Source organism: Tachyglossus aculeatus, chromosome 23, assembly GCF_015852505.1.
Source record: "Tachyglossus aculeatus isolate mTacAcu1 chromosome 23, mTacAcu1.pri, whole genome shotgun sequence".
NCBI lineage: Eukaryota > Metazoa > Chordata > Mammalia > Monotremata > Tachyglossidae > Tachyglossus > Tachyglossus aculeatus.
Genome location: NC_052088.1, coordinates 29,844,887 through 29,856,850, shown reverse-complemented (window position 1 = coordinate 29,856,850; position 11,964 = coordinate 29,844,887). Strand labels below are relative to the sequence as shown.

The 11,964-nt window shown below is 43.6% G+C and overlaps 2 non-coding genes across 2 annotated transcripts; one reads left to right on the top strand and one right to left on the bottom strand.

Annotated features, from left to right (window-relative positions):
- Positions 1–343: 343 nt before the first annotated feature.
- LOC119944916 lies at positions 344–481 on the bottom strand. Its single transcript, XR_005456057.1, has one exon. It is a non-coding gene; the product is annotated as a small nucleolar RNA SNORA7 (small nucleolar RNA).
- A 9,820-nt stretch (positions 482–10,301) lies between these two features.
- LOC119944874 lies at positions 10,302–10,440 on the top strand. The gene has a single exon (XR_005456018.1). It is a non-coding gene; the product is annotated as a small nucleolar RNA SNORA7 (small nucleolar RNA).
- Positions 10,441–11,964: the final 1,524 nt, after the last annotated feature.

Genomic DNA, 11,964 nt, shown 5'->3' with positions numbered 1-11,964 from the left:
TTTGGGTAAGTCACTTAACTTCTCTGGGCCTCAGGTACCTCTTCTATAAAATGGGGTTTAAGATTGTGAGCTCCCTGTGGGACAACCTGATCACCTTGTAACCTCCCCAGTGCTTAGAACAGTGCTTTGCACATAGTAAGCGCTTAAAAAATGCCATCATTATTATTATTATCTCTCCCAGAATGCCCCACCTCCATCTGCAACCACTCTGGTAGTAGATCCATAGAGTTTTCTTGGTAAAAATCCAGAAGTGGTTTACCAATGCTGCCTTCCGAGCAGTAAACCTGAGTCTCCGCCCTCGAATCTCTCCCATGCAGCTGCTGCCCAGTACAGGGGAGTTTTGACTTGTAGCAGATGGCCTTCCCCTCGCTAGCCACTGGCCAAGCTAGGAATGGAATGGGTAGGACTCTGCTTCACTCTCCCTCCTGTAGTCGAGACTGGTAGAGCCCCAGAAAATCTCCCGGTGCGACCCTGAGAGGTATCATGTCTGTTAACTCTATCAAGCACTTAGTTCAGTGCTCTGCACACAGTAAGCACTCAATAAATAGCATGGATTGATTGACAAGAGCAAATGTGGAATATGGATCATTTAACCACACTTTCATGTCTGGTAATGTCCCACAGCCAGGGACATCAACTCAGAAATGAAGGACTGCTAAGATCCTTTTCCCCAGTTCTTCCCTGGTTAATTCACAGGTCCCTAGAAGCATCAGAAGTTACATACGTGTGCACAGTTATTTATTTTCATAGTCATAATTATTCAAGTGTTCTATCCTGTTATAGCTCTCCCACCTTCACACACATCTTTGATATTTTAGTTATTCCTTTATTCACACTCCTGCTTCCACTATTTATAAATATTTTTTGGTCTGATTCCCTCATTAGATAGTAAACTCCTTGAGGGTGGGGAACATTTGTCTGGCTTTTGTTACACAACAGTGGCATACACTCAGTAGGTGCTCAATAAATACCATCAATCGATTGATTTGGAATTCAGTTTTCTACTTTGTTGGCCCTGCATTATTGCGTGAGCACACACACGCATGCACACCCACACACTCACACAATTGTTAGAGCATTTTCTGTCCCTAGAGCACAAAGAATTTCCAGATAACCAGAGTGGTTTTAAACTGTTTTTCCTTAAAGAATTCACAGCAGTCACTGATTGACTGGAATCATATCTGCTGGTCCTGAACCCAGTTACCCACCGTGGAAGAAAAAGACGAAAAAGCTCTAGCAGATAATTTGAGACTTTGCATTGATAAAGGTAACGACTTGTCCAGAAGCTTTGGAAAAAGCCAACATTCTTAGAAGCTATGGAAAATCACTCTCCCATTTGCAGAAGGCAGAGTAATTTTCTTAGCATGCTTCGCAAGTAAGATTCAGCTTCCTTTTTGCAAAGCCATAGGAACTATACAGACAATCAAAATGAAGCAAATAAGAATGTGGAAAGTCATTCCTAATTAATTAATTCATTCAATCGTATTTATTGAGCGCTTATTGTGTATAATAATTATGGCATTTGTTAAGCGCTTGCTATGTGCCAGGCACTGTTCTAAGCGCTATTTACACTGTTCTTGACTTCAGGTAATTAGGTTGACCTATTTATGACTTAGGATGTTGTTTTTACTCCCTGGTCCACTGAGTTAATTCTCTCTTTTTGTGCAACTTCCTAAGTCTCCCCCTTGGGAGACTTCGGCTTCGTCTCCCCCTTCTAGACCATGAGCCCGTTGTTGGGTAGGGACCGTCTCTATATGTTGCCGACTTGTACTTCCCAAGCGCTTAGTACAGTGCTCTGCACGCAGTAAGCGCTCAATAAATACGATTGAATGAATGAATGAATGCAGAGCACTGTATTAAGCGCTTGGGAAGTACATATGAAAAGAGATTATTTTTCTTGCGATTTGTTAGAGGTAGAACTCCTCATCTTCCCTCCCCAATCCTCTCCTCCATCTAACTTTCCCATCATCTCCCTGCCTTCTAAGTCTACATCCATGCTAAATCCTTGATTCCTGCCTCTCTTTTATCCCCCCAATTCAGTCTGTCACCAAATCTTGTCAGTTTTTTTACCTCGACAGTATTTCTAGACTCCTACACTTCATCACAAACTAAAGGCCACCTCACAGGTCTAGGACCCTGACCTTTTTTATAGCATTTATTAAGCGCTTACTATGTGCAAAGCACTGTTCTAAGCACTGGGGAGGTTACAAGGTGATCAGGTTGTCCCACGGGGGGGCTCACAGTCTTAATCCCCATTTTACAGATGAGGTAACTGAGGCGCATTGAAGTGAAGTGACTTGCCCAAAGTCACACAGCTGACAGTCGGCGGAGCAGGGATTTGAACCCATGACCTCCGACTCCAAAGCCCGGGCTCTTTCCACTGAGCTACGCGGCTTCTCCTCCCCAGTTGATTACTACGTCAGTTTGCTTTTTGCTTTTTGGGTGAACAAGGAGACCTCCACCAGAATCAAGGATGGGGCTCTCACTTCTGTGAGCAAGCTGTCCCCATAACTGTTCATTGGTAGGGTTTTTTTTTTCGTATTTCATCCAGTGTAAGCTCCTCTTTGAATTAGACCGGTTCTTTAAGGGGATATATTTCTTAAGAGCTTTCCCTCTCTTGTATTTTCAAGCAGAAATCAGAGAAAACTGCGTGTCTAGCCCCTTCAGCCACTCAAAGAGCCACCATCAAACTGTTCTTGGAGATTTATTAGACGGACACATCGCATAAACATCCGGCAACTTCAACTCACACAGGGTTTGGAAAAATTGTATTGCAAATGCCACCAATTACACCTTGTCAGACTCAATGTCATCGGCCATAGGGCATCAGTTCCAATTCTGACCAATGTCTTGTGTAATTGGGTCCCATGTGGACACACCAAACAGTCAGCCAGTATATGGTATTTATTGAATGCTTACTGTGTGCAGAGCACTGTATTAAGTGCTTGGGGGAATACAATACAACAATAAACACTCATTCCCTGTCTACAGTGAGCTTCAGACACCAATGTAAATAATAAACATAAGATATGGACATTAGTGGTGTGGAGCTGGGGAGGAATGAAGGAAGGGAACACGTCAGGGTGACACAGAAGGGAGTGGGAGAAGAGGAAAGGAGGGCTTAGTCAGGGAAGGCCTCATGGAGGAGATGGGCCTTCAAAAAGCTTTGAAGGAAGGGAGAGTTTGTGTCCGATCTGATAGTAGTTCATAGGCTCCAGAGCTTAGCACAGTGCTTGGCCCATAGTAATTGCCTAGCAAACAGTGTGATTATTATTATTGTTAGAATGGCAACTGCAGTAGTTTATCATCAGTGGTATTTATTAAGTGCTTACTGTGTGCAGAGCACCACACTAAGCACTTGGAGAGTACAATACAGCAAAGTTGGTAGTTTAGAATAAAAATCTAAAAGAGAAAAATTTTTGAAGGAATAACCATTCTGCTTTCCCTATTCTCTTTCCTCACATCTGATTTGAGGAATTGGTCTTTTGGACCTCTTCTCATGGGGCTCATTTTGAGCAGAATAATAGTAGGTGAATTGTACTAGTTTATCCAGATGAACAGAAGTGACACATATTCCCTGCTCATGAGGAGCTTAAACTCTAATGAGACAGACAGAAAAACCCTGAGCAGTCAAGTGGTCAAAATAAATAATTGAGGAGACACAAAAACACACACATACACACACACACATATGCTGAGGATGGTGTGAAAAAGTTCCTAAGTGGTAGAGCTAGCTGAAGGAATGAGATGGCTCAGGATACTTAGAGAAGCAACATGGTCTAGTGGATAGAGCACGGACCCGGGAGACAGAAGGATCTGGGTTCTAATCTCATTTTGCTGCTTGTCTGGTGTGCTACCTTGGGTAGGTCACTTCACTTCTCTGGGCCTCATTTACTCCATCAATAAAATGGGGATGAAGACTGCGAGCCCAATGTGAGATGGGGACTGTGTCCAACCTGATTTTCCCCAATCCACCCCAGCACTTAGTACAGTGCCTGGAACATAGTAAGTGCTTAACAAATGCCACTATTATTATTATTATTATTATTATTATTATTATTATTACCTGGAAATTAATTGGGAAAAGTTTGTTAGACTCATTCATTCAATGAATCATATTTACTGAACGCTTACTGTATACTCTGTGGGCGAATACAATATAGCAAATACACATGCAGAAACAGCATGGCATAATGGATAGAACATGGGCCTGGGTGTAAGAAGATCATGAGTTCTAATCCCAGCTCTTCCACTTGTCTGCTGTGTGGCCTTGGGCAAGTCACTTTACTTCTCTGGTCCTTAGTTACCTCTGCTATAAAATGGGGATTGAGACTGTGAGCCCCATGGGAGACAGGGGCTCATTCATTCATTCATTCAATCGTATTTATTGAGCACTTACTGTGTGCAGAGCACTGTACTAAGTGCTTGGGAAGTACAAGTTGGCAACAGGTAGAGGTGGTCCCTACCCAACAGTGGGATCACAGTCTAGAAGGGGGAGAGATCCAACCCGATTTGCTTGTATCTACCCCAGCGCTTAGTACAGTGCCTTGCACATAGTAAGTGCTTAACAAATACCATAAAAATAATTATTATTATAACAATTGATTAGATGGTTAGAGAGGTTAGATTTTCAGAGGACTTTGAATGTGGAGAGAGCTGAGGTCTGTCTGATGTGGAGTCCGGGAGGGAGAAAAGATTAAAGAGAAGGAGGCTGTTTTGGGAATGGTTTGGTTCTATACCTGCTCAGGATTAGATCATCATCATCAATCGTATTTATTGAGCGCTTACTGTGTGCAGAGCACTGTACTAAGCACTTGGGAAGTACAAGTTGGCAACATAAGATTCCTTTTGGTTTATTCAGCTAATGCTGTGATTGTAGCTGGGACAATTAGATACCGTTCAATAGCTTAGGCTAATAACCCATGTCCTGCCACCTGGTATCATCACCTTCATTAATCTGTGCTTACTGGCCAACATGCATCGCAAGAGCTCTCTCATCTCACGCTTTGTTCGGAATCAGGCACCATTAAGAGAGGAGCTCTTTAAGTTTTGACTCCAGATATTAACTTTTTGGAAGCAGTTCAAGTAGCGCCAACACAGCTCGACTGTTCAGATGCCAAGTTGAGTTTGCCTGTCTGTGCATTAGCAAACAACCTTGTTTGGATTTTCTAATGGAAGCGATTCAGAACCATCGAGGAAAGGGGATATACAGAATTGAAACTTTCATCAAGTGGCTCTTCTTTCTATCCCTCTTACTCTTCTTCCTCCTACCAGTAGTAGTAGCAATAATGATGCTTAGTGAGAATGCATAGGTGAGAGTCAAGGAAAAGTCCTTGCCCCCAGGAGGATCACAATTTCAGAATTAATAATAATTCCCTAGATTGTAAATTCCTCGTGGGCAGAGATTAATGTCTACCAATGTCCCAAGTGCTTAGTACAGTGCTCTGCACACAGTAAGCACTCAGTAAATACTACTGATTGAGAATTAAGAGGCCAGGGGGCTGATGACAGATACATAAGGAAAGATCAACAATCAGAACAATAAGGATGTGCTGTCTAAAGTCAGCTGTCCCTCAATTCTTAATCAATGGTATTTATTAAGCTCTTACTGTGTGTAGAACAGAGTTGGTAATAGTAATAGTAATAATAATGATGGCATTTGTTAAGCGCTTACTATAATAATAATAATAATGATGGCATTTGTTAAGCGCTTACTATGTGCCAACACTGTTCTAAGCTCTGGAGTAGACACAACACAGTCAGGTTGTCCCACGTGGGATTCACAGCCTTAAACCCATTTTACATATGAGGTAACTGATGCACAGAGAAGTGAAGTAACTTGTCCAGAGTCACACAGCTGACAAGTAACGGATCTAGGATTCGAACCCATGACCTCTGACTCCCAAGCCCGTGCTCTTTCCACTAAGCCAAGCCGCTTCTCTTGCTCATAGTTGGTAGCTACGGCGAGTACGTCAGGAGTGGATAGGAAGGTGAACACGCTTAAAATCGCCATTACTAATATTTGCAGAGCACGAATAGGTAGTTTCAGGCTGTGTAAATGAAAAAACAAACATGACTTCTGGTCTTCTGTTCAAATCAAAGGTAAATAGACAAGTGATTCTAGAAACGATCAGATGGTTCCCATGGGTTTGGGAGACTAAAACACTTTGTAAATCCAATTTGCTTTTTGCCATACTTACGCTGATTTTTCTTTAGGTCCTAAATCGACTAGGACAAGTCAGAGCCTCACTGCTGGTGGTGGGGTTTGCTGACAACTTAGTTGGGATATTTAGTAAAAAAAAAAGCAGACACTTGGGAAACACAGAACTGGGAGTCAGGAGACCTGGGTTCTAGTCCTGGCTTGTCCTCTTGACTGTTGTGTAACCTTGGGCAAGTCCCTTCACTGTTGGATGCCTCAGTTTCCCCTTCTGTAAAAATGGGGATTAAATATCAGTTCTCCTTCCCTCTTCAACTGTGAGCCTTGTATACGGACAGGGACAGTGAATGACCTAGATGGAATGTAGAAGCAGCACGGCTCAGTGGAAAGAGTACAGGCTTTGGAGTCAGAGGTCATGGGTTCAAATCCCGGCTCGGCCAATTGTCAGCTGTGTGACTTTGGGCAAGTCACTTAACTTCTCTGTGCCTCAGTTACCTCATCTGTAAAATGGGGATTAAAACTATGAGGCCCCCTGTGGGACAACCTGATCACCTTGTAACCTCCCCAGTGCTTAGAACAGTGCTTTGCACATAGTAAGCACTTAACAAACACCATTATCATTATTATTATTATTATTATGTATCTACCCTAGTACTTTTTACAAAGTTTGGCACAAAGTAAATTTAGCAGTCAAACTATCAGTGGTATTTATTGAGCCCTTACTGTGGGCAGAGCCCTGTACTAAGAGCTTGGAGAGTATAATCAAATGGAGTCTGGAGTCACATTCCCTGCCCACAAGGAGCTGATGGTCTTGGGAGGAGCTTACGGCCTAGAACAAATGCCATTATTATCGTTAAACGCTTACAATGTGCTAACCACTCCGCAAGTGCTGGAATAAGAATCAGATTATCAGAGGAGACCTGATTCCTGTCCCACCTGGGGCTCCCAATCTAAAAAGAGGAAAAATGGATGCAGAGAGCACTAGCGGTGGAAACCAGCCGATCATGTTGCACTTTCCTGTTGACCTCCCTGCCTCCTGTCTCCCACTTCAGTTCATTCTCCACTCTGCCGCCCGGATCATCTTAATAATAATAATAGTGGCATTTATTAAGCGCTTACTATGTGCAAAGCACTGTTCTAAGCACTGGGGAGGTTACAAGGTGATCAGGTTGCCCCATGGGGGGCTCACAGTCTTCACCCCCATTTTATAGGTGAGGTAAGTGAGGCACAGCGAAGTTAAGTGACTTGCCCAAAGCCCGTGCTCTTTCCACTGAGCCACGCTGCTTCTCTACTGAACCATCCTATCTTTCTACTGAACCATTCAGTCCATGTTCTCCCTCGCCTCAAGAACATCCAGTGGTTGCCCATCCACCTCCGCAACAAACAAAGACTCCTTCCCCTCGGCGTTAAATCTCTCCATCCCTTTTCCCTCTTCCTAACCTTCATCTCACTCCTCTCCTACTATAACCCAGCCCGCACACTTCATCGCCCTCGCACTTAGATTTGCACCCTCTATTCACCCCTCCCTCAGCCCCGCGGCACTTTTGCCCATATCTGTCATTTATTTGTTTATATTAATTTCTCTCCCCCTCTCTTGGCTGTAAACCTTTTGTGGGAAGGGTATAATAATAATAATAATGGCATTTATTAAGCGCTAACTATGTGCAAAGCACTGTTCTAAGCGCTGGGAAGGTTACAAGGTGATCAGGTTGTCCCACGGGGTCTCACAGTCTTAATCCCCATTTTCCAGATGAGGGAACTGAAGCACAGAGAAGTGAAGCGACTTGCCCAAAGTCACACAGCTGACAATTGGTGGAGCCGGGATTTGAACCCATGATCTCTGACTCCAAAGCCCGTGCTCTTTCCACTGAGCCTGCTGCTTCTTTGTCAACTCTGTGTCTATCAACTCTGTTATGCTATACTCTCCCAAGTGTTTAGTCCAGTGCTCTGCATCTGGTAAATGATCAATAAATATGATTGATTGACTGATGTAACACACGTATCACGCAAGACTATGCGTTCCTAGAAGACAGAAGCTGAATCTCTTACTTAACTGGGATACTATTACTACTACTCTACTATTACTAGTTCTACTAACACTACTACTATCACTATTAAAATAAAATAACAGAATAGGTGTGCTTACAGTGTGCTTACGATATGTGCTTACAATGCGCCAATCACTGTACTAAACACTGGGGTAGGTTCAAGATAGTAATAATAACAATAATAATAATAATAATAATTTTGGTATTTATTAAGCACTTACTATGTGCCAAGCACTGTTCTAAGCACTGGGGAGGATACAAGGTGATCAGGTTGTCTCATGTGGGACTCACAATCTTCATCCCCATTTTACAGATGAGGGAACTGAGGCCCAGAGAAGTTAAGTGACTTGCCCAAAGTCATACAACTGACAAGCAGCAGAGCTGGGATTTGAACCCACGACCTCTGACTCCCAACCCCTGGCTCTTTCCACCGAGCCAAGCTGCTTCTCAGATCCTCATGAGGATTATTCATTCATTCCTTCAATCGTATTTATTGAGCACTTACTGTGTGCAGAGCACTGTACTTAGCGCTTGGGAAGTACAAGTTGACAACATATAAAGACGGTCCCTACCCAACAGCGGGCTCACAGTCTAGGAGATTACAGTCTAAGTAGGTCACAGATGAGGGAACGGAGGCACAGAGAAGTTAAGTGACGGGCCCAAGGTCACACAGCAGACAAATGGCAGAGCCAGGATTAGAACCCAGATTCTCTGACCTCCAGGCCTGTGCTCTTTCCACTAGGCCACACTGCTTGTACTCTTCCAAGTTGCCTGTACAGTGCTCTGTACTCCATGGCACTCAGTAGTAAGTCAGCAACAAGACTTGGGGCGACAGGCCACATGTCTTCTAGATTTATCAGGGCTTTTGTCTTTGGTTAAAATCACACTGCTCAGTCCCCAAACACATCCCTTTCATGGCCACCTCCTTGTTCTATGTTATCTACACTTTCTTGTTGGATTAGTGGCTTAAAAATGGAAATGCTGGATTCATTTCCGAATTAGGGTGATGCAAGCAGTGTCACTTCCTCCTCAGCATTGTGGAAGGTGTCGGTTGTGTGCTGGGGATTTGATGAATCCTTCTGAAACCCTGGGAATGTTTTGCCTTATGTTTTGGATGATAGAATCCTCCAAATTAGATTCCTTCTTTGTTCAGGGAATCAAATTGGTAAAACCAGCCTTCAAATTCACATACTTGTAAACCAGTTTTTTTTTTGGGGGGGGGGGTAGGGGGTTTGTTCATTTTGTTTTTCCAAGAAGGAAGACTTTGACAGGAAAGGACCTGATCCAGTTTTTGATCCCAATTCTTAGGCTTCGTGTAACAGGAATACTGATCCTCCTCCCCAACCCCCCACAAATCCCCAAGGTCTAGTGTGAGGAGCAGAGTATAGAGACCACTGCCATTTACCTGAATTATTTATAGGGAAAAGTGACAGGAATTTCATCAGGACAAATGAGGCAAATCCGATGGGTGTCGTTCCAATGATGCAATCAAACATCAGTGGATTTAGAGGCTTATCTGCAGCTGGTATTTTAATACCCCAAGGAGGGGCTCATTTCATGACAGTTGCGACTAAGCCCTGGAGGAGCGAAGGGTAAAAAATCCTGGAACGGCAGTAGCTCATTACAGTCCATTCATTCATTCAATCATATTTATTGAGCACTTACTGTGTGCAGAGCACTGTACTAAGTGTTTGAGAGAGTACAACACAGCAATAAACAGTCACATTTCCTGCTCACAAAGGGCTTACTGTCCAGGCACCTTGATTCCCTTTCCCTCTCGGGAGGTCCCAGAGAAACATCTGCGGTGAGTCTAGGAGCTGACGCCCTGATGCCTACAGATCTGGCCTTTCGTTGCTTTGACCTTTTATTTTACTTGTACATATTTATTCTATTTATTTTATTTTGTTAATATGTTTTGTTTTGTTGTCTGTCTCCCCCTTCTAGACTGTGAGCCGGCTGTTGGGTAGGGACCGTCTCTATATGTTGCCAACTTGGACTTCCCAAGCGCTTAGTGCAGTGCTCTGCACAAAGTAAGTGCTCAATAAATATGATTGAATGAATGAATGAAACTTTTAGGTATTCCCTCATCCAGACAGCCCCTCTCAGGATGGCACCTGGAGAGTTTCCAGGACTCTATCAGTCTCGACTATGTGAGGGAGAGTCAAGCGGAGGCCTACTCATTCCATTCCTAGCTTGGCCAGTGGCTAGCGAATGGAAAGAAAATCTGCTAAAAAATCAAAACTCACTCGTGCTGGTCAGCAGCGGCATGGGAGAGATTCGAGTGTGGAGACTCAGGCTTACTGCGGGGAAGGAAGCAATGGAAAGCCTCTTCCGGATTTTTACCAAGGAAATTCTACGGATCCACCATCAGAACAATTGCGGGTGGAGGTGGGACGTAAAATGTACCAGGCACTGTTTTGAGTGCTGATAAATTTACCTGTGAAATAGTCTCATTTACCTGCTGGTCACATACAATACATAGAATGTATCCCACACCCCAGATTTTCAAATACTAAGAATATTCATTATAGGTCGGACCGATGAGAACAGACACATCAGTATGGAATCGCTTTCTGCTATGAATAAATGCCCCAGACATGAGAAATCAGACAATGTTGAATCCCTGTCCCTAATCACACCACTCAGACAAGTTTTACACAGGTTACGGTGGTTGGCTGAGTCTCCCAAATTTACGTCACTGAAATTGAAATCATTTTCAACTTCCAAATTCCTCTCCTCTGATGTCTCCTCTGCCTGGAAGTCAGGTTTTCACTCTTTGTTGGGACTTTGGAAATGTGCTCCAGGGTTTTTCCTGAGCCCAGAACTTTGCAGGAGATGTTAAAGTACATCCAGTTTGTTGGGTTTGGGCCAGTGCTCTGAGTACCTATGAAAGAATCCTTCAATTTTCTAGTGCTCCGTAGCCTGGAGCAGGAAAACTTGTTCGTAAATTGTCTAGCCAGTCTTGTGGCTTTCAAGTCTTCTTGGACTTTTGGGATTCCAGAGACAAAGGGAACAAATAATAATTACTGTCACACCCTCCGGGTCTCTAGCCAAGACTTCTTCTAAATATGCTAATACGTTGTGTTAAATATGATTTTTTTCCTCTTCCCTACTATAGCCCAAGTAGAAACAACCAGATTGGACAGTCCTTGCCCCATACAGGGCTCACAGTCAATGGGAGGGAGAGCAAGGATTGAATTGAATTTTACAGATGAGGAAACAGGAGAAGTTAAGTGAATTGCCCAAGGCCACAGAGGAGGCAAGTGGGGATGCCTCCTAGATCTGTGCTCTTTCCACTAGGCAACACTGCTTCTCCAAGTCACAGCAGCCTCCTCCCAGCTCCGTACAATCTCTAGTAGGCCACACTACTTCTTCAAGTCATGGCTTGGTTTACGCACCGGTGCTCAGACTTTGAAATGCCTACTTGATGCTCTGGAATGTTTTCCTCTGGTCTTTTTGCCTCAGACCCAGAATATCTGTGCTTGGATTACTCAAGACAAGTGGAAAAGGAAGTCTAAAAAGTGATTATTATGTGCCGTTGGGGTAGACGCTAGATAATCGGGTTAGACAGTGCATGTCCCACATGGGGCTTACAGTTTTAATCCCCATTTTACAGATGAGATAAATGAGGCACGTAAATTGTAATTGCCCAGGTTCCCACAGCAGACAGATAGAGCAGATGGGATTAGAACCCAGGTCCTTTGATTTCCAGGCCTGCGCTCTATCTGCTAAGGCCATGCTGCTTCTCAACATTACTGA